General features: G+C 48.1%; 1 long non-coding RNA gene across 1 annotated transcript in view; it reads right to left on the bottom strand.

The window, feature by feature from the left end:
- Window positions 1–23,999, bottom strand: part of LOC143815308 (uncharacterized) — a 94,671-nt gene that overhangs the window by 12,377 nt on the left and 58,295 nt on the right. Inside the window, exon 2 of the long non-coding RNA XR_013223719.1 lies at window positions 19,847–19,937. This is a non-coding gene — a long non-coding RNA (uncharacterized LOC143815308). The remainder of the gene's footprint in view (window positions 1–19,846; window positions 19,938–23,999) is intronic.

Below are 23,999 nucleotides of genomic sequence, written 5' to 3'. Positions count from 1 at the left end.
ATATGGTACACGTGACTACTCATAATATACATAATGCCTGTTTAGCAATATGCAGGGCAGCCATCATAGGTATATGTGACCACAGTCATGTATATAAGATCAGTACATACCGCAATACAAGAGTCACAGCACACGTGTGCAGCGCCCCAGAGTCCTGGTCGTTGCAGTAACGTCGCTCCGCCGCTAAGGGGAGTGATGTTGCGTCTGATTGCACTAAAGGAGTTCACCTGATCAGGTAACACTCACACTACACTTCACACTCCGGCCACCAGGGGGAGTGGTTCTATTTAGTAGGCCACTCCTCACACTCTGGTAAAACTGGGGGTTGGACAACAAGACAGAGAGAAGTAACTGGGAAGTGCGAGAGAGAGGACCTGTCAGGGATGGGATCCTGGCAGACTCCTAAGAGAACAACGCAACAAGTGAGCAAAGGGAATACAGTAAGGAGACAATAGGACCAGAAGGAGTCGTGCTGAAAGATCGAGGCAACATCCTTCTGAGGCGCAAACAGTCGGTGGCCGGAACGCCGAGAAAGTAAGAGACTTTAAGCAATACTTCAAACCACGGCAGGATAGCCAATTATAGGTTGGCTGTCTCACTTAAACACCTAAGCAGACAACGGAGGCAGCTGTGGGAGAGGGGCGACTCTAGAGTCCCGGAAGAACTCCAGGCCTACCCCGTCATACGGGTGCGTCCCAGCCATATTATCTGGGGACGGAGAGAATGAACATCAGAGACAGACAGAATAAGTTGTGAGGACTATCCCGGGGTGCTCAGCAAGGAAGGACTACAACACACAGGCGCTAGAAGGTAGACACTGATTCCCACCTGAAAAGGGAACTCCGGATGTGCCGTTGGACCGGCCGGTCTCAGCCAGCCCTGTTAACAGTGCTCTGGATTGGGTACCTCCAAACCTTCAGTAAAAAGGTAAAGAGACTGCAACCTGGTGTCCCTGTTATTTACTGTGACCTGCACCGCACCACTACAACATCATCACCATTCCCTCCACCTATCATTGTACGCCCCTCAGTAGGGTCACGGACCGGGTCTAGCCACCGTGACAACCCCAGAACAGAGACTCAGAGGCCCGGTACCAGGTACCCCTCGGCCCTGCGGCAGTGGGGGCGCTACAACTTGGCGTCACGAACAGGATCTACTTAAGCCTGAAGAATCAGGTCATGTGTGCCTTGGAACTGTGATTTATTATACTTGGACTGTGACTTATTGCAAAGACTGTGTATTGCCACTTGCCGCCAAAACCAGCCGCCATTACAGTGCTGAGGAGAGCGCAGGAGAAGAAGAGGGGCGTGGAAATGGGCGGAACCAGTCAAAAAGAAGCGCGGAACGAGAAAGCGCGGTAAAGTGCCAGCCCCGGAAGAGGAACTCCGACCCCCAGCAGGTTAGTGGGAGGTAGGGACAGCCATGTCCGAGTCGGGAGGAGCGGAGGCGGCGGTCGCAGCCGTGGACGCAGGGGCAGCTCCGGCCCCCGCAGCGGACGAAGCCGCGGCCCTAATACCACCACTGGTGGCCGCAGAACCCGCTGCCCCCCTCAGCCAGTCGGACGCTGCCGCTACCACAAAGGCCATAATGCCCTTCTCTATGCCGTACCTGCCCGGAGCGGCCTGGCTCCCACGATACTCCGGGGAGTCGCATACATTCACTGACTTTAAAGAAGGGATCAGCAGCCTGCTCGAGTTCTATCCCCTGACAGAGCCTCAGAAGGTTCATATGATAATCGGCCAACTCTTTGGGGCGGCTCTGAGAGAAGTGAAGTCCTGGCCCGCCGCGGATAAGGGAACGGCACAGCAGGTTTTTGCAAAGCTTAAAGCCACCTTCGATACCCGTACTGCTACAGAAATTAAATTGACTTTCTATGGATGCAAACAGAGGCCGCAGGATAGCTTACGGGACTATGCCCTGAATCTCCAGGAGGCGCTGCGGGCCATTAAGCAGAGTGACCCCGGCAGCATGCAAGATGAGGATAAACTCCTGAAAGAGCGGTTCATTGAGGGGCTCCTGTGCAGCCACCAAAGGGGCCAATTACACTTCCTGGCCATGCAGAATCCAGACTTGACTTTTGCGCAATTCAAGGATAAAGCTATCCAGGCGCTGCAGGAGCGACAACCCAGCCGCGCAATACCCCCCAGGCGTCCCGCTCTCACATACCACCAGGAGGTGGCATCAGATGCCCCAGTCGCCGCCGAGGCCGATGCCCAGAGCCTAGAGGACGACTCCCCTGCAGGACTCCGCCTTCAGATGCAGGAGCTGACCAAGAGCGTTGCTGCCCTGGCCCGGACGGTGCAGTCCCTACAGGAGGCCCCCAAGGAGAAGATCCAGCTGGCCTCCAGACCAGAGGATGTCCCTTGGATACGACGGAGGAGGACTCCGCCGACCAGAGGCCGGGACAACGATCGCTTCCATCAGGACGGACGACCCATCTGCCGCCGCTGTCATCAGGTGGGCCACCTTGCAAGGTACTGTCCTTTAAACGAGCAACCCCTGGGGCAAAGGGCCAACCCCGAGGAGTAGGACGATCAGGCCCGCAACATTGGAGAGCCAAATACGTTGGAGGGCGACCAGTCCTTCCTGTAGTGGTTGACGGTATCCCCATGAACGCTTTGCTGGACACTGGTTCTCAGGTGACGACTATGCCTTACGTGCTTTATAAACGGTATTGGGAGGACACCGATATTACTCGTGGCCCCGATGACGATTTCACCATAATAGCCAGTAATGGTCAGCCATTGCCACATGTGGGGTATAAAGAGGCCACCATCAAAGTGGGGCGGGTGGAATTGAAAGCCCAGGGGATTGTAATTGTTGATATTGACCGTCGAGAATGTAATCCCATGATGACTATCGGTACTAATGTTATAGAAAATTGTCTTGCAGAAGTTATTGTTCTGTTGCAACAGGTAGCAGAAACCGCTGGCCACAGTGAACAACGCGCCCTGCAAAAAGAAATCAGAGCTCTGATGCAAAGACAGCAGGTAGAGCTGACTGGTGGTGAGATTGGTCGTGTCACTGTGAGTGATTCAAACCCCATCGCGATACCCCCCAGGAGTGAGATGTTAATATGGTGTCGGGCAGCCATAGGCCTCAGGGGAAAGGACTACCAGGCCCTGGTAGAACCCGTCTATTCAGACAATAGACCTACGCTCCTAACAGCCAGGGGGGTGGTCGACGTCCGCCAGGGGAGGGTGCCAGTACGTGTCCTTAATTGCGGGGAGGAAGAGGTCCATCTCACCAAGTATGCCACGCTCGCCAAACTGTTCATCGTCAATAATAGTGTGATACAGACACCTGGACCCTTGGCCCCATCTAATCTGGCGGGGGACAACGGTTCTGCAGGGCCCTCGAAAGATTGGTGTCGGGAATTGCATGTGGGCACTGACTCCACCCCATCCCATCAGAAACAGGGGGCCTACAGGGTGGTTCACGAGTACGAGTGGGTATTTAGCAAACACCCCTTAGATTTTGGACAGGTGAAAGGGATCCAACACCATATCCCCACGGGAGATCACCGGCCCATAAAAGAGAGATACCGCCCTGTACCCCCAGCTCATTACCAGTGCGCTAAGGACATGTTGCGAGAAATGAAGGAGGCTGGGGTGGTGAGAGACAGTTGTAGCCCCTGGGCAGCTCCGTTAGTCCTTGTTAAAAAGAAAGATGGCACAATGAGGATGTGCGTTGATTACAGGCAGTTGAATCGCATTACACATAAGGACGCATACCCACTGCCCAGGATAGAGGAGTCTCTGGCTGCCCTAAAGTCTGCTAACTATTTCTCTACCTTAGATCTCACCAGTGGGTATTGGCAGGTTCCCGTGGCGGAGGCGGACAAAGAGAAGACGGCCTTCACGACACCGATGGGTCTCTGCGAGTTCAACTACATGCCCTTCGGATTGTGCAATGCCCCGGGGACGTTCCAGAGAATGATGGAGTGCTGTCTGGGGCACAAGAACTTTGAGACCGTACTGCTGTATTTGGATGATGTCATTGTCTTCTCTAAGACCTACGAAGACCATCTGAAACACCTGGCTGAGGTGTTTGAAGCCCTGTCCAACTTTGGCTTAAAGGTGAAACCGTCCAAATGTCATCTGCTGAAACCCAAAGTGCAGTACCTGGGCCATGTGGTGAGTGCTGAAGGAGTGGCCCCACACCCCGACAAGGTCACGGTGATCCAGGACTGGCCGAAGCCCAGCAACCTCCACGAAGTCCGGCAGTTCCTCGGGCTGGTAGGCTATTACCGGAGGTTCATTAAGGACTTCACCAAGAAGGCAGCGCCCTTGCAAGACCTGTTGGTGGGCCAATCAAAGAAGACCAAGGGGAAGAACACCCCATTTGATTGGAACGAGGGGCTGGAAGGATCCTTCACTTGCTTGAAGTCGGCACTGACGGGAGAAGAGGTACTGGCCTACCCTGAATATGACCAACCGTTTGTGCTGTACACGGACGCCAGCAATGTAGGATTGGGAGCCGTGCTGTCCCAGGTCCAGAAAGGCAAGGAAAGGGTAATCGCTTAAGCCAGCAGGAAACTTCGCCCCACAGAAAGGAACCCTGACAACTACAGCTCCTTTAAGCTGGAATTCCTTGCCATCGTCTGGGCAGTGACAGAGAGGTTCAAACACTACCTGGCCTCAGCGAAATTCACCATCTTCACGGATAACAATCCGCTAACGCATCTGGATACCGCCAAACTTGGGGCCTTGGAACAGCGGTGGATGGCCCGGCTGTCCAACTACGACTTCACCATCAAGTACCGGGCAGGACGCAAGAAATGCCGATGCCTTGTCTCGAATGCCAAATTTGCCAGAAACGGGGGAAGACCTGGAGGCACTTGAAGAGGTGGAGCTGCCTGCATTCCATCGCCCCAAGGCCACTCAGAACTCCCATCATGTGAGGAACAAGCCCAAGAACCAACCGGATGCCACGCTGAATCCCCTGCCCCATCACGGATGGGCGGAAACTCAGGATGGTGACCCCGCGGTCCGTCGGGTGAAAGAGCTCTTGACGCAGGCAGGGCTGCATCCCGTCGAAGATGATCTACAGGAGACCCAACAGCTGTGGAAGGGGAGAAGCAAACTGTTTATCCATGATTGCAAGCTGTGCCGGAGAAGCATCGACCCACGTACTCACGAATTGGTATGGCAGATAGTGGTGCCAAGGCGAGATGCGCCCATGGTTCTAGGAGCCTACCACGATGGAGCCGGACACTTCGGGTGGAGGAAGCTGGAGAGGCTACTCCGAGGGAGGTTCTATTGGATTGGCATGAAGAGAGCCATTGAGAAGTGGTGTCGGGAGTGCGGTCCATGTAGCCTACGCAGGAGGAACCGTGGCAGCCAGCGGGCTCCCTTGCAGCCTATCATCACCAGACAGCCGCTCGAACTGGTCGCGCTGGATCATGTGAACCTGACACCTAGCCGGTCAGGCTATATTTACGCTCTTACCATCGTAGATCACTACTCCAGATTTTTGGTGGTTGTGCCTGTCAAGGATCTAACGGCCAGGACTGCCGCCAAGGCCTTCCAGAAGTACTTTTGTAGGCCCCATGGCTACCCGGAGAAGGTACTGACCGATCAGGGACCAGCATTCGAAGCAGAAGTGTTCCAAGAGTTCTGCCAACTGTACGGGTGTAAGAAGATCAGAACCACACCGTACCATCCTCAAACCAATGGGATGTGCGAAAAGATGAACCAAGTGGTGATCGACTTATTGAAGACCTTGCCCGTAGAGGAACGGAACCTGTGGCCGACAAAGTTGCCTGACTTGGTGGATATATACAATCACATCCCAGTAAATTCTACCAACTGCACTCCAGCGTACCTGATGCGAGGAAGGTCTAGCCAGTTACCCGTTGATCTGGACATGGGGGTCCTAGTCCCCGAAGATACCCCGCCGGATGCAGATTGGGATGCAGAAAGGCAGCGAAGGTACCGCAAAGTACAGGAGTGCGTGGAAAGAAGTCTCGCCCAGGCTAGGCAGAAACAAGAAAGGGACTACAACCAGCACGCTCCTGCGATTCCCCTGTCACCTGGTGAGCAAGTACTCAAACGAAAGAGGAGACTACACAAGCTCGATGACCAATGGGAAGCGGAACCATATACCATCCTGCCATCCGATTTCGACAACACGAAGGTCTGTCTCATCAGCAAGGACAGAGGGGAGACCTCGACGGTGATATCCAGGGACCACCTTAAAGCCTGCCCTGATAAGCTGAGAGCGAAGGAAATGGATCCAGGAACCTCCCCACCTGTAGAAAAGGAGAAGATGATCCACACTGTCCTTGGTGACTTTCCCCAGTCCTGGACTCAGATAAATCAGGCCATCGTGGTACCTGTTCTAACGTTCCACCAGCCGGACCCACCAGAAACAATGGTGGTACCAGATCATCCGGTCCCGCAACCTCAGCAAGCCCTACCTGCAGATGCTGTGCCGACCGTTGAAATGGCAAATCCTCCCTCTGCTATCGGCGAGCCTGCCGTACCCACTGTTGGTAGCAGCAGCCCTGAGAGCTCTAGCCTGCCAGTGCTACCCAGACTCACTAGAAGTGTAGCTAGAAGGCAGGGCACTACACCAGCAGTAGCAAGCATAGTGGGCCCTGTTAGGCCAGTAGCAACCCCTGCGCTGCGAAGGTCTACGCGCAGCACTCAGAATCAAACTCCCCTCCGCTACAAAACTTGGAGGTATTAGTGAGGGCTGCTATTTAGTTAACAATTGTTTGTGTGCATATCTTTTGTTACAGGTTTTAAAATGGACAACGGAGTAATGGACAGTGAATTACTCTAAAAACTTCTAAAAGGGGACCCCTTTGTTTACCCGGGGTCCCCGCTGTTTCAACCACTGAACTGAGAGTCATAAACTGTGCATGCCCTAACCTTTGCAACGTTCAAGAGTCCTCACCTCCCATAAAGGGAAGCACTGTTATGTTTAATTGTTTATGATGTTTCAAAATTTTGTGTGTTTTCTGTTAACATGTGTTGTTGTTCTTATTTTCCCAGTCCGGGAGTACTGGATTTAACCGGGGGGGAGTGCAGCGCCCCAGAGTCCTGGTCGTTGCAGTAATGTCGCTCCGCCGCTAAGGGGAGTGATGTTGCGTCTGATTGCACTAAAGGAGTTCACCTGATCAGGTAACACTCACACTACACTTCACACTCCGGCCACCAGGGGGAGTGGTTCTATTTAGTAGGCCACTCCTCACACTCTGGTAAAACTGGGGGTTGGACAACAAGACAGAGAGAAGTAACTGGGAAGTGCGAGAGAGAGGACCTGTCAGGGATGGGATCCTGGCAGACTCCTAAGAGAACAACGCAACAAGTGAGCAAAGGGAATACAGTAAGGAGACAATAGGACCAGAAGGAGTCGTGCTGAAAGATCGAGGCAACATCCTTCTGAGGAGCAAACAGTCGGTGGCCGGAACGCCAAGAAAGTAAGAGACTTTAAGCAATACTTCAAACCACGGCAGGATAGCCAATTATAGGTTGGCTGTCTCACTTAAACACCTAAGCAGACAACAGAGGCAGCTGTGGGAGAGGGGCGACTCTAGAGTCCCGGAAGAACTCCAGGCCTACCCCGTCATACGGGTGCGTCCCAGCCATATTATCTGGGGACGGAGAGAATGAACATCAGAGACAGACAGAATAAGTTGTGAGGACTATCTCGGGGTGCTCAGCAAGGAAGGACTACAACACACAGGCGCTAGAAGGTAGACACTGATTCCCACCTGAAAAGGGAACTCCGGATGTGCCGTTGGACCGGCCGGTCTCAGCCAGCCCTGTTAACAGTGCTCTGGATTGGGTACCTCCAAACCTTCAGTAAAAAGGTAAAGAGACTGCAACCTGGTGTCCCTGTTATTTACTGTGACCTGCACCGCACCACTACAACATCATCACCATTCCCTCCACCTATCATTGTACGCCCCTCAGCAGGGTCACGGACCGGGTCTAGCCACCGTGACAACCCCAGAACAGAGACTCAGAGGCCCGGTACCGGGTACCCCTCGGCCCTGCGGCAGTGGGGGCGCTACACGTGCACACCACTCCAGTCCACCCCGACGTGCGTTTCGGCGACTTCCTTCCTCAGGGGGTGTGCCCGATAGTAGGGGGTACAGATTAAATATGTTTACACCCGGAAATGGCGGTGATCGCTCTTACTTGCATGTCGCATCATCCTGTATCCGGCCTGCACGGCCTGTGGGACCGGAAACACACGGGCCCCATGTGATCCGCCCCACAAGGCACTGCAACAGCCAAGACCAGTGGTGGCACAACAGCCAAGACCAGTAGTGGCGCAACAGCGCATGCGCGAAGAAACACTCGCGGCCATCTTTAAAAAGGGCATAGATACTGGCATATAGAAAATACAACAATAGCCATACATATAGAAAAAAACAGCAATCTGAGATTACCGTATATCAAATCGCAGCACAATTATGAATCTACAATATCTAACTAATCAGTAAATATTCCCTCATAGTTAACAATGTCCAATGTATAAATCTAAGAAATATAAATATTAACTCAGGATGGTCCACGAATACTGTCTTCTTAATATGTATTCTTTATTCTTTGTTCTTTATTCTATATATAGAGAGTCCATCTTCTTCATACGATATATCACGGAGTTGTCAGAACACAAATATGCCACAGTCCAAGAGCAAACTACAATAAAATAAAGAAATAAAAAGGTTAAAATCAAATCAAACCAATATATGCGGAGCCGTACAGGGGGAAAGGTGCACAGCAAGCGGGGGACTACAAGAACGGGGCAAACAACAAATTCTCATTTAGTCCATCAGGCTGAACAGTGCGTAAACGCCAGATCCAACGTGTCTCTAACCTTCCAAGTCTCTTTGATAACTGGCCACCCCTAATATTAATTTTCAGGGTATCAATCCCCCTTACCCTCAAGAGTGTCGCATCACAACCATGATATGCCTTAAAGTGTCTCGGTAAGGTCTTTAGCATGGTCTCATCCTTGTGGCCGGCGGCCGCCTGTATCCCTAGCACGTGCTCCCTGACTCGGACTTTCAATTGGCGGGTTGTAAGGCCAACGTATATAAGTCCACAGGGGCACGTGGCATAGTATATTACATACCTTGTAGTGCAAGTGATTCGTTGTCTAATCAAGAACATTTTAGTGCCTCTCGAATCAGAGAAAGAATCACATTTATCAATATTGGGACAGGCGACACACCGACCACACGGAAAACAACCCACTCTAGGTGTATAATTATCCAAGAAGGTTACGGGGGACCGTCCCTCATAGTGGCTTCGAACCAACTGATCTCTAAGGTTGGTAGCTCGCCTAAATGTCAGGGAAGGTTTATTAGGGATACATTTTTTAATTACAGGGTCCACCTGCAGGATCGGCCAGGCTTTGTTGAGAACTCTCCGTATCTGATTCGCTTTAGAATTAAAAGTGGTAATAAACCTAGTCTTGTTATCAACCTTGTTTATTTGTCCATGTTGGCTACCATAAAGCAGATTTTGGTGTGAGGTATGTTTCGCCCTCTGATATGCCTTCTTAATAGATCTGCCACTGTATCCTCGTGCTATAAACCGCATCCTCAATTCCTCAGCTCTCTTCTCAAAGTCACTATCGGTGGGGCAGATACGACGTAACCGAAGAAACTGTCCCACCGGTATTGATCGAATCATATGATGAGGATGACCCGAGGACGCATGTAGCAAAGTATTGGTGGACGTCAATTTCCAGAAAATATCCGTGTGTATTATACCACGTGGGTCTCTCCTGATCGTCACGTCTAAGAAGTCAATTGACTCACTACTCCATATAAATGTAAGATGGATGTTTAGATCATTGCTGTTCAAGGATGTGATGTACCGCGCAAGGTCGACGGACGTGCCCTGCCAGACGAAGAAGATATCATCAATGTACCGTGTCCATAAGGGGATACGATCCATTGATCCCTGTTCGCCCGACAGGAGGAGGTCCCTCTCCCACAGCCCCAGGAACAGGTTGGCATAGGAGGGCGCAAAGGCCGCATTGTAATCTGTATACCAAACCGAAGTCACAGGACCATACACATTAATACTCGGAAAATTAGATCTATTTGGCTGTATATTAGATACAACAATTTTCATTTCTGTAAATAAACAGGAACTTGATAAACAGAAAAGAACATCTTAAAAAGCATAATAGAAACATTTTATAAATATATACCAGAATATCTGCATAAACAATGTCAGCTCATAAGTGTGAATCTGGTATCATGGTCATTGGTTTGAGTTACTATTAGCTGATTTCATTAGCAGGCAACATTAATAGGATCATCTCATTAGTGCATTTCACTGCAGGATTATCTGTGATGCTGGATAATCTCAGCTATAGCTCTTTATTTCAAGGAGGCCAAGTTAGGCCACTGGGCAGGGTTAAAAAAAAGCAAACTCCTCTATTACACAGGCATGGGCAACGTAATGAAGAAAATAAGTAGCAAGATGGACAATCATGTGATACAGAGGATAGTTTACAGGAGAATTCAATAGTAAAACACATTAATAAAAACTAGATTTGTGTTACAATTCTATCTTTTGTTGATGTGTAGCGCCCCCCACTGCCGCAGGGCCGAGGGGTACCCGGTACCGGGCCTCTGAGTCTCTGCTCTGGGGTTGTCATGGTGGCTAGACCCGGTCCATGACCCTGCTGATGGGCATACAGTAATAGATGTGGATGATGGGGGTAGTGTAGTGTCGGTCGCAGTCAATAACGAGGACACCAGGTTGCAGTCTCTTTACCTCTTTACTGAAGGTCTCAAAGTCCTCAATCCGGAATACGGTTAACCAGGCTGCGCAAGTCCGGCCGGTCCGATGGCACCTCCAGAGTTCCCTTTGCAGGTGGAAATCTGTGCCTTCCTTCTAGCGCTATGTGTTGTGGTCCTCCCCTGCTGAGCTTACGGGATAGTCCCCACAACTGTTGTGTCTGTTTCTCGTGTTCCCTCACAACTCGATTGGATGATCTTCTGCTAATCTTCCGTCCCTCCCAGGTGTTATGGTTGGGACGCACCCGTATGACGGGTAGGCTCGGAGCTCTTCCGGGACCCTAGAGTCGCCCCTCTCCACAGGTTGCCCCCTATGTCTGCGTAGGTGATTTAAGTGAGACAGCCCTCCTGTGACTGACTGTCCTGCCGTTGGTTTGAAGTATGGCTTAGAGCTCTGTACCTCCTCGGCGTTCCGGCCGCCGGTTGTTTACGCCTCAGTAGGATGTTGCCTCGATCTTACAGCACGACTCCTACTGGTATTCTCTCTCTTGCTTTGATCTCGTTTCTCACTCAGCACAATAAATCTCGCTTCTTGTCCTTTCTTAGGGCACCGCGGCTATCCAGTGCAGGCGCAGTCCCGCAGCTTTCTCTCTATTTGCCAGGCCTCTGTCAGGATCCCACCCCTGACAGGGACCCTACCGAATCTTCCCCTGCAACACCCTCTGCCACAAGGTGTTGCCTGGTTCCAACCCAGTCAGCGTTCTCTCTAACTTCCTGCCTGACCCCCAGTTTTACCAGTATGTGAGGAGTGGCCTAATGAATAGTACCCTTAGCTCCCCCTGGAGGCCCGACTGTGAAATGTATTGGTGTATGTGATACCTGGTCAGATGAACTCCTTCAGTGCCATCAAACGTACCATAGCCCCCCTTAGTGGCGGAGCCACAGTACTGCAACGACCAGGACTCTGGGGCACTGCACTCCCCCCCGGTTAAATCCAGTACTCCTGGACTGGGAAGAAAACAACAATACATGTCAGCAAAAAGACATACAATTTTTGTGAGTGCAATAACAATAAGCATATTTGAACAGAGCTTCCCTTTATGGGAGGTGAGGACACTTGAACGTTACAAACATGGTAAAATACTTTTAAATAACTTACTATAAATAACTTTTCTTACCCAACCGGGTATTCTACTAAGTGCAAAATTTTTAAACATTAATTTAACATTGCCTTTAAGGATGTACACTCTGAATCCACTAAAGACCTTCTTATAACACATTATAAGGCTTAAGCAACTGTGCTACATTCTCCTACTTTACGTCTGCAGGACCGCCTGTCCTAACTGCTCCAGGCCTGCTGCCTCTCCTTTCTTTTACAGGACCGCCCCATTCTGCCCGAGCCTACTGTCCTTCCACTACTATACACAGTATAGAACATGTTTTTCTTTCAGTTTGAGATCATTGAGCCATCTCTATATGGCTCCTTAGAGGACTCACCACTAACCCCTACGGGTTCACTTCCTGTCCTCATTCTTCTATTAACATTATTGAACATTTCTTACAATCAACTAATTGGTTACACTTAACTTTCACATATCAACATCATCAATACTTTCTTTTCAGGACATTATTGCCATTCAACCATCTTAAGGCAACACTGTACATAAGTGCAAGATGTGAACATCCCCTTTAAGAGGGGACCAAGTCTCTACGAGGTAGTGCAACTTCTCAAGCCGCAAGTCCGTATGCAGCAAGGACTCCAGTGCAAGTTCCAAGAACCGTATCTTCGCAAAGAGTCCGTCTGTTATATAAAACCAGTAGAGAGCACCTTTAAGAAGGTGCAAACTATATACAAGGAGTTTGTATCATGCATTGTTCATGATTCAGCAGTTCTTTGATAACTTGTGCAAATGTAGAAAACAAACAAAAATAAGAAACAATAGGGATCCCGGGTCAACAAAGGGATCCCTTTAAGAGTAAGCCTAGACGGGTTTTAGCAGCAAAACAGCAAGGAAAAACAATGAACTATTTACAGTCATTAAAGCATTTCTGCAGTGTATAAGTTACTTGAACCACTCAGGAGGTAGCAGCGGCTGAGGCAACCCCCTAGGGTATTGCGCACCACCTGGTACTGCATAAGGGGACGTGTTGTCCCATCTGGGGGTCTGCGTACCCACTGTCTTCAGTTCTGGAGCAGCACGGGCACCACCCACCGGAAGAGGTGCCTCCTTGGCCACGAGGGTGGTGGAGGTGACAATGCTGCATGTCGTGGTCTTGACCATAGTGCACGTGCTGGTGACCTCGGTGGTCCTGGTAATGACCATGGGCTGACCACAAGGGCGCACCTTGGCTACAGGGGTTAGCTTCACTGGCACCTTAATCGGGGGTTTCACAGGGGTCTGCCTCTTGCGAACATTCAGGGCAAACCACCCCTTTTCGCCAAAGTGCCTGGTGTACGAGACTTCATCCCCTGGGTAGAGATCCTGGTCTGGGTGGCCCTCTCTGAGATGCGACTCAACATCCCTTCGGTTTACAAACACCTCCGCATACAGACCCGGCTCTTTGATGAAGCCCCAGCCTCCGCGGAGCTTGAAGGTGGTGATGATGCCCTGCCTGCGCGGGGCCTGGTGAGCGGTGGGGTCCTTGCGGGCCCGGTCCTTGACCGCCAGGTCTTTCTGATGGTAGGCCTCCAGCCCGGCCTGGTACTCCTTTTCCTTCTCCTTCCACTGCTGTTCCAGCTGGGCCTGGTATTCCTCCCAGCTCAGGGCCCGCACCATCTCCCCTTCCCGTGTCTTCACCCCGGGGAACCCCATGAGGTCGGATCCTGGGTTCACCCAGCGGCATACCGTGCGCTCTGCACGGGTCTCACACAACAGGGTGGTTGGCGCGATCGGGGCCTTCAGGCGGTGTTCCATGCCCGTTGCCTCCTCCCATGGTAACAGGCGTTGGAGTCTACGGGTCCCAGGGAGAGGGGGTGCCGCAACGGGGCCTATTAACAAGTCCTCCGCCGGCGGGACAGGGTCGACGGACTCACCAGCCAATGCAGGTTCCTCCTCCGTGGCGGGTTCCGCTGGCGGTGTCGGCGAGGGCCTCAGCAGCAACTCCGGTAGTGGTACAGGGTCCGATGTCAAAGGACTTCCTTCCGGCGCTACCTGGTGTGGAGCCTGGGCCTTCGCGTTCAGCTGAAGGAGCTGGTGGATCAAGTCTCCCATCTCAGCCTGCAAAAGATCAGCGTTGTCCGTGGAGAATTGGCTGCGGTACTCGTCCGGGTAGTTGGGGGAGACTTCTGCTTCTACCCCACATTCGGGTTCTGAGCTGCTGGCCATGGCGTCCTCCACGTGAGTCGCTTCCTGATCCTTTTCCCGCTCTCTCCTTCGTGGGCGGTTTCGTTTTCGTTGTCTCCGCCCTCCATTGAGAATCAGGAGGCGGATCTCGGCTGCTGACGGACACGTCCTCACGGTACAGAAATATTTAGACTGGGCGGCCATCGTCGTTCGCGCGCTCCAGCTTGCTTACGCCCACTCCACGCCCTTCTTCTTCTACTGCGCTCTCCTCAGCGCTGTAATGGCGGCGGATTTTGGCGGCAAGTGGCACAGCACAGTCTTTGCAATAAGTCACAGTCCAAGTACAATAAATCACAGTTCCAAGGCACACATGACCTGACTCTTCAGGCTTAAGTAGATCCTGTTCGTGACGCCAAGTTTGTAGCGCCCCCACTGCCGCAGGGCCGAGGGGTACCCGGTACCGGGCCTCTGAGTCTCTGCTCTGGGGTTGTCACGGTGGCTAGACCCGGTCCGTGACCCTGCTGAGGGGCATACAGTAATAGATGTGGATGATGGGGGTAGTGTAGTGCCGGTCGCAGTCAATAACGAGGACACCAGGTTGCAGTCTCTTTACCTCTTTACTGAAGGTCTCAAAGTCCTCAATCCGGAATACGGTTAACCAGGCTGCGCAAGTCCGGCCGGTCCGATGGCACCTCCAGAGTTCCCTTTGCAGGTGGAAATCTGTGCCTTCCTTCTAGCGCTATGTGTTGTGGTCCTCCCCTGCTGAGCTTACGGGATAGTCCCCACAACTGTTGTGTCTGTTTCTCGTGTTCCCTCACAACTCGATTAGATGATCTTCTGCTAATCTTCCGTCCCTCCCAGGTGTTATGGTTGGGACGCACCCATATGACGGGTAGGCTCGGAGCTCTTCCAGGACCCTAGAGTCGCCCCTCTCCACAGGTTGCCCCCTATGTCTGCGTAGGTGATTTAAGTGAGACAGCCCGCCTGTGACTGACTGTCCTGCCATTGGTTTGAAGTATGGCTTAGAGCTCTGTACCTCCTCGGCGTTCCGGCCGCCGGTTGTTTACGCCTCAGTAGGATGTTGCCTCGATCTTACAGCACGACTCCTACTGGTATTCTCCCTCTTGCTTTGATCTCGTTTCTCACTCAGCACAATAAATCTCGCTTCTTGTCCTTTCTTAGGGCACCGCCGCTATCCAGTGCAGGCGCGGTCCCGTAGCTTTCTCTCTGTTTGCCAGGCCTCTGTCAGGATCCCACCCCTGACAGGGACCCTACCAAATCTTCCCCTGCAACACCCTCTGCCACAAGGTGTTGCCTGGTTCCAACCCAGTCAGCGTTCTCTCTAACTTCCTGCCTGACCCCCAGTTTTACCAGTATGTGAGGAGTGGCCTAATGAATAGTACGCTTAGCTCCCCCTGGAGGCTCGACTGTGAAATGTATTGGTGTATGTGATACCTGGTCAGATGAACTCCTTCAGTGCCATCAAACGTACCATAGCTCCCCTTAGTGGCGGAGCCACAGTACTGCAACGACCAGGACTCTGGGGCGCTGCAGATGCTCATCACAAGAAAGATATGTATTCATACTATGGTAAAGCATTTGGGTTCTATACAAATGGCATCTGTTAGACAGGTTCTATTTGTATTTATCTTGTCTTCATAACATTTAATTCAGTCTTGCAACAAGGGTATTTCTGTTAGTCATAACAGAAACGTATGGACTTTTGTGATATTCACAGCAGTACATCCTTGAAGCTGAGAAATGTAGCGCTTTTCTATGAGGCTGTGTGCACACGTAGCATATTTTTCGCGTTTTGTTCGCGTTTTTTCGCTATAAAAACGCTATAAAACCGCGAAAAAAACGCTAACATTAAGCATCCTATGTAATAGAATGCATTCCGCATTTTTTGTGCACATGCTGCATTTTTTTCCTGAGCGGAATCGCATTCCAGAAAAAAACGCAGCATGTTCATTAAAATTGCGGAATCGCGGCGATTCTGCACCCATAGGAGTGCATTGATCTGCTTACTTCCCGCACGGGGCTGTGCACACCATGCGGGAAGTAAGCAGATTATGTGCGGTTGGCACCCAGGGTGGAGGAGAGGAGACTCTCCTCCACGGACTGGGCACCATATAATTGGTAAAAAATAAAAGAATTAAAATAAAAAATAGCGATATACTCACCCTCGATGTCCCCCGCAGTCTTCCGGCCTCTCCGCTGCACGCTGCCGCTTCGGTTCCTATAGCTGCTGGGCGGTGAAGGACCTGCGATGACGTCAGTGTCTTGTGATTGGTCGTGAGACCGCATGTGACCGCTCACGCGACCAATGACGTCATCTCAGGCCCTTCACCGCACAACAGCTATAGGAACGGACGCCTGCAGGTGAGTATAACCATTTTTTTAATTATTTTTAAACATTCTATCTTTTACTATAGATGCTGCATAGGCTGCATCTATAGTAAAAAGTTGGTCACACTTGTCAAACACTATGTTTGACAAGTGTGACCAACCTGTCAGTCAGTTTTCCAAGCGATGCTACAGATCGCTTGGAAAACTCTAGCATTCTGCAAGCTAATTATGCTTGCAAAACGCTAGTTTTCTGCGGGTATATGCATGCTAATTCTGCAAGCGATACACCCGCGGCAGGAGGCGCAGAATTGCCGCGGAAATTTCCGCGGCAATTCTGCAACGTGTGAACTTAGCCTGAAGTTTCATGGAAAATACAGTAGCTGCTTTTTCTGAACCCTTTTTGCAGAACCCATTCCATGGTTATAAAAATACATTTCACAACATCCACCCAAGTGAAGGACACTCTCCTGAAAGTAGGTGTTTCTGTATCTAAGTCTACCATCATAAAGAGAAGACTTCATGACAGCATATCCAGAGGGTTCACCTCAAGGTGCAAACCATGACTCAATCTTAAAATTAGAAAGGCCAGATTAGACGTTACCAAAAAATTCTAAAAAAGACAGCTTTGTCATGCTGGATGTCTTCATCCTCTGAAGCATAGCCCCTGTTATGGACTGACGTGAGTTGGAGTAGTGGTGTTGCAACTACTAGGGACAGTACCGGCAGGTAGCATAGTCTGTAATACCAAGATGTTGGTACACAGGAGCAGCAGTATAGTTAGGAGGATAAGCAGGTTGCGTAGTCAGGAAAGGCCAGAAGTCGGTACAAAGTAGCAGCAGTATAATCTTGAGGATAAACAACAGGTGGAAAGAAGCTTGACTAAAGGCTGGAAGCTCAATCATCTCGCAAGGAAGAAAGTGCAATGCCAGGTTTAAGTAGAGTGTTCAATCAGGAGGTCATAGGGGTAACCTAATCAGGAACTCAGGGTGGAGACAATCAGGAACAACACAGGTAATAGTACCTGGGTTAGCAAGAAACTGTCCAGGGAGCTGAATAGCTCAGAGGGAAGAGGTGCAGCCTGGTGCACAAGAGCTGCTGGGTCCTGACAGTACTCCCCTCCTTCCAGGATGGCCTCTCTCTATCTCAGGAGCTGGTTTCTCTGGATATCTCTGATAAAAGGCTCTTGTAAGCCTGGGTGCATGAACGTTCCCCTCCGGATCCCATGAATTATCTTCTGGTCTGTAACCCCCTCCATTGCACCAAATATTGTAAACTTCCTCTAAATCTTTAAGAGTCCAGAATTTTATCCACAATGTACTCTTCTTCACCATGGACTTTTTCTGGTGAAAGAAGTGGCTGATTTCTTCCTGGAAATGGCTTCTCATTGAATGGTTTGAACAAGGATACATGGAACACAAGGTGTATTTTCAGGCTGTTAGGAAGTTTTAAATGTAAAGCAACTGGGATAATATATGCAGAAATTTGAAAAGGACTTTTGAATTTTTGACGCAATTTAGAAGACAGTACGTTCATTTTCTGAATTTTTGTAGATAGCCAAACCTTGTCACCAACCTGAAGGGTAGGAGGGGCTTTGCGATGTTTATCCACTGTTTCTTTGTAATCTTTTTGGGTCTTTTGCAACATCTTGTTTAGTTCTTCCTGAGCTTTCTGCAACTTTGTAAGTTCGTTAGTAACAGCAGGAACCAAAGCATTCAATGTAAGATTAGGAATAAAAACCAGATGCAAGCCATAGTTTGCAAAAAATAGACTTTGGGATGTAGAACTGTGTATGGAGTTATTATAGGCAAATTCTGCTGTTGGTAAATAGTCTACCCAATCATCCTGCAGGTAAAAAATAAAACAACGTAGGTATTATTCGAGAGTTTGGTTAGTTCTTTCAGTCTGACTATTGGATTGTGGGTGGAAGGCAGTAGACAAATTGTCAGTTTCCTAAATCTGTGCAAAAGCTTTTAGAAAATCTTGATGTAAATTGAACACCTCTAGAAATCACATTGTCAGGAATTCCATGCAGCCTATATATCTCTTTGACCATTAATTCTGCAGTTTGTTCAGCGGTTGAAATCCCTTTAGTTTGAGTTAAATGAGTTATCTTTGTGAGATGATCCACCACAACAAGAATAACAGTCATCTCTTTAGAAGGAGGTAGATCCACGATAAAATCCATTGAGATTGATCCCCAAGGCCTGGATGGAACTTGAAGAGGTTGAAGGAATCCTAGAGGTGAAGATAGTGGAGTCTTGCTCCGTGCACATGTTAAACAGGAGGAAACATATTTTCTCACATCCTTCCTACAATTAGGCCACTAAAAAAAATGAAGCAGTAGTTCTTGTGTTTTCATGACTTCATGGTTTCCTACAAGTTTTGCATCATGGACAAGTTTGAGGACTTCAAGTTGAGCAGATTCTGTGGCATATATTTGGTGGCTCTGCATCCAAAACCCCTCCTTAACCCCTTTCTGGTATTGGACGTTCTATTCCGTCCATGTGACCTGGGACTTAATACCCATGGACGGAATAGTACGTCCAATGCGATCAGCCGTGCTCCCGGGGGAGCGCGGCCGATGGCGGCTGGGTGTCAGCTGATTCTCACAGCTAACACCCGGTACTAAGTGCCAGGAGCGGTCACGGACCGCTTCGGGCACTTTAACCCCCGGAACACAGCGATCAAACATGATCGCAGTGTTCCGGAGCCGGCAGACAGCCCCTCTGCCTTTGGATCGGAGACCCCGCGGCATGCCGCGGGGTTCCGATCGCTCCCATGGTAACCCGACGTCGTCATGACGACATCCGGGTTACCAGAGCTGAGAGACTTCCTATCATGCGCAGTGCATGTCAGGAAGTCTCTAAGGTCAGTGTGCAGGGATTGCAGCGCTGACAGGTTCTATAGCATGCAGATCTGCATGCTATAGAAGCGATCAGCCTACACAAAATGAGTGTTCCATAGTGGGATACAGTGTAAAAGTAAGACTAAATTAAAAAATTTATTTTTAAATAATTGTAAAAATCTTTAAAAAAAAAAATCATAAAAAATAAATATTCCATCAATAAATAAATATTTGTATAAAAAAAAAAAAAATCGAAACAATAAAAGTACACAAATTTAGTATTGCCGCGTCCATAACGACCTGACCTGTAAACCTGTCCCACTAATTAACCCCTTTAGTGAACACCATTAGAAAAAAAAACAAGGCAAAAAAACAATGCTTTATCATCATACTGACAAACAAAAAGTGGAATAACACGCAATCAAAAAGACGGATATAAATAAACGTTGCACAACTGAAATCGTCTTGCAAAAAACAAGCCACCATACAGCTCCATCACCAGAAAAATAAAAAAATTATAGCTCTCAGAATAAAGCGATGCAAAATAATTATTATCATTATCTCGCCAGATTTCTTTGTTTTTATTTTATTTTCTGTATTTTTAACCTTTGTTGTTTCCGTTTTTGCAGTACTAGTAATTACTCTTACCTGTGGGCCTTCCTTTGGCTGTTGCTTCTCTCCTGCCCCGTCCGTTTGGATCCGTTGTTCTGGAGTTTCTGTTGCCTCGGGATGTGGACATCTGTGGGAGTACAAAATTAACCATTATACCATCTGTATTTTTTATTGGACATATTGATTTTACTGTCCTGCTTGCTGGGTGCAGATGTAGTTTTGCCACCTAATGGTTATATATATAATTATATTTATTATCATTTTTGCATAACTGATGCATCGGCTATATTACTTATTGTATACATCTAATTGTTTGCCCTACTTGTAGGATATAGATGTAATTCGGTCATCTTGAGAATATATATTAATTATGTCTTATGTTCATTATTTTTGCAAAATCGATGTAGTTATTACCTTATTATGTTACTATGGCGATGCATTTTCTGTACCCATTGTATATCCCATTATGCGCTGTTTTGTATATTTATGCATATTTTTGTACATTGTTGTATACATATTCTTATATCCTTGTATAGAATTTCTATCTTTGTGGCCTACATATGTTTTACTCTGCTCTAATATATAGCTACCACCATGATATGTTCCTCGGCCGGGACTTTAAGTAGTCACCTCCATTCAGTGGCCGTGCGCATCGCCCGGTTGGTGGGCGGCTCCTCCATGTGGGCGGGCGTCTCTGTGCTTTGTGCGGGCGCTCCGGGTTCATTCCCGGCGCGCGCGCACTCGGCCTGATGCCCTGCCCCCATGGCGGACCCGTCCGTCGCCGTGCGCATGCGCCGCTGGTGCCGCTGTTATTGGATTACTATGGACATGTGACGGAGGTCAGCTGGTTCAAATACAGGTCCTTTTCGTGATATTTGCACTTCCTTGAAAAAGCGGCGCTTTCCAGCCGCGAAACACGTGTCGGGGGTTGTTATTCTGGCGGGACCCCGCTCTTCTATTCCCCCCTCTGCACCCTGGTAAGCTGATTCGGTCTAATTTACTGATCATATATTACTTTACTGATTGGCATCTGATTACTTACTGGTCGCTAAACCGGGTTGCATTATATGGAAGGGATTTCCCTCCTGGACTATTATTAATATGGGGGCTTTAGAGGGGTGGGTGCCCTCTTATATTTGCGAACCATGGTACTTACTACATACCTCTAAGTGTTACTGCTGTTTTTAAATTTTTTTTCCTGTTATAATAAAGTATTTTTTCTACATAAATATGCTCCGGTTTCTCCTATTTTCTTAGCATGCAGATCTGCATGCTATAGAAGCGATCAGCCTACACAAAATGAGTGTTCCATAGTGGGATACAGTGTAAAAGTAAGACTAAATTAAAAAATTTATTTTTAAATAATTGTAAAAATCTTTAAAAAAAAAATCATAAAAAATAAATATTTATTCCATCAATAAATAAATATTTGTATATATAAAAAAAAAAAATCGAAACAATAAAAGTACACATATTTAGTATTGCCGCGTCCATAACGACCTGACCTGTAAACCTGTCCCACTAATTAACCCCTTTAGTGAACACCATTAGAAAAAAAAACAAGGCAAAAAAACAATGCTTTATCATCATACTGACAAACAAAAAGTGGAATAACACGCAATCAAAAAGACGGATATAAATAAACGTTGCACAACTGAAATCGTCTTGCAAAAAACAAGCCACCATACAGCTCCATCACCAGAAAAATAAAAAAATTATAGCTCTCAGAATAAAGCGATGCAAAATAATTATTTTTTATTGAAAAGTTTTTATTGTATAAAAGCACCAAAACATAAAAAAACATAAATGAGGTATTGCTGTCATCGTACTGACCCGAAGAATAAAACTACTTTATCAATTTTACCACATGCGAAATGGTATAAACGCCCCCCCCAATAGAAATTCATGAATTGCTGTTTTTTGTTCATTCTGCCTCACAAAAATCGGAATAAAAAGCGACCAAAAATTGTCATGTGCCTGAAGATGGTTGATGGTATCAACTCGTCCCACAAAAAACAAGACCTCACACGACTCTGTGGGCCAAAATATGGAAGAATTATAGCTCTCAAAATGTGGTGATGCAAAAACTATTTTTTGCAATAAAAAGCGTCTTTTTGTGTGTGACAACTGCCAAACATAAAAACCCGCTATAAAAACCTGCTGTAAATAGTAAATCAAACCCCCCTTTACCAGCCCCTTAGTTAGGGAAAAATAATAAAATAAAAAAATAATTTATTTCCATTTTCCCATTAGGGTTAAAGTTAGGGTTAGGGCTAAAGTTAGGGTTGGGGCTAAAGTTAGGGCTTGGACTACGTTTACAGTTGGGATAAGGGTTGGGATTAGGGTTAGGAGTGTGTCAGGTTAAGGGGTGTGGTTAGGGTTGGGGTTAGGGGTGTGTTGGGGTTAGGGGTGTGTTGGTTAGGGGTGTGCTTAGGATTGGGATTAGGGTTAGGGGTGTGTTGGGGTTAGAGGTGTGTTGGGGTTAGGGGTGTGATTAGGGTTGGGATTAGGGTTAGGGGTGTGTTCAGGTTAGGGGTGTGGTTAGGGTTATGGTTAGGGTTGGGATTAGGGGTGTGTTGGGGTTAGGGTTGGAGTTAGAATTGGGGGTTTCCACTGTTTAGGCACATCAGGGGCTCTCAAAAAGCGACATGGTGTCCAATCTCAATTCCAGGCAATTCTGCATTGAAAAAGTAAAACGGTGCTCCTTCCCTTCCGAGCTCTGCCGTGCACCTAAACAGTGATTTACCCCACATATGGGGTACCAGAGTACTCAGGACAAATTGGACAACTTTTGCGGTCCAATTTCTCCTGTTACCATTGTGAAAATAAAAATTTGGGGGCTAAAGAATCATTTTTGTGGGGAAAAAAATATTTTTTATTTTCACTGCTCTGCCTTATAAACTTTAGTGAAACACTTGGGGTTTCAAAGTTCTCACAACACATCTAGATACACTACCGTTCAAAAGTTTAGAGTCAACCAGACAATTTTATGTTTTCCAAGAAAACTCATACTTTTATAAATCAAATGAGTTGCCAAATGAATTGAAAATCTAGTCCAGATATTGACAAGGTTTGAAAAACGATTTTTATTTGAAATAATAATTTTCTCCTTCAAACTTTGCTTTCATCAAAGAATGCTCCCTTTGCAGCAATTACAGCATTGCAGACCTTTGGCATTCTAGCAGTTAATTTGCTGAGGTAATCTGGAGAAATTTCACCCCATGCATCCAGAAGCCCCTCCCACAAGTTGGTTTAGCTTGATGGGCACTTTTTGCGTACCATATTGTCAAGCTGCTCCCACAACAGCTCAATGAGGTTGAGATCTGGTGACTGCGCTGGCCGCTCCATTACAGATAGAATACCAGCTGCCTGCTTCTTTCCTAAGTAGTTCTTGCATAATGTGGAGGTGTGCTTTGGGTCACTGTCCTGTTGTAGGATAAAATTGGCTCCATACCAAGCGTCCACAGGGTATGGCATGGCGTTGCGAAATTGAGTGATAGCCTTCCTTATTCAAAATCCATTTTACCTTGTACAAATCTCCCACTTTACCAGCACCAAAGCAACCCCAGACCATCACATTACCTCCACCATGCTTGACAGAAGGCATCAGGCACTCTTCCAGCATCTTTTTAGTTGTTCTGCGTCTCACAAGGGTTCTTCTGTGTGATCCAAACACCTTAAACTTGGATTTGTCTGTCCATAGCACTTTTTTCCAATCTTCCTCTGTCCAATGTCTGTGTTCTTTTGCCCATATTAATCTTTTCTTTTTATTAGCCAGTCTCAGATATGGCTTTTTCTTTGCCACTTTGCCCTGAAGGCCAGCACCCTGGAGTCGCCTCTTCACTGTAGATGTTGACCCTGGCGTTTTGCGTGTACTATTTAATGAAGCTGCCAGTTGAGGACCTGTGAGGCGCCGATTTCTCAAACTACAGACTTTAATGTACTTGTCTTGTTACTCAGTTGTGCAGCGGGGCCTCCCACTTCTCTTTCTACACTGGTTAGAGCCTGTTTGTGCTCTCCTCTGAAGGGAGTAATACACACCGTTGTAGGAAATCTTCAGTTTCTTAGCAATCTCTCGCATGGAATAGCCTTTATTTCTAAGAACAAGAATAGACTGTCGAGTTTCACATGAAAGTTCTTTTTTTCTGGCCATTTTGAGAGTTTAATGGAACCAACAAATGTAATGCTC

This window comes from Ranitomeya variabilis, chromosome 1, assembly GCF_051348905.1.
Source record: "Ranitomeya variabilis isolate aRanVar5 chromosome 1, aRanVar5.hap1, whole genome shotgun sequence".
Taxonomy (NCBI): Eukaryota; Metazoa; Chordata; class Amphibia; order Anura; family Dendrobatidae; genus Ranitomeya; species Ranitomeya variabilis.
This window is presented reverse-complemented; position numbering and strand designations above follow the sequence as displayed.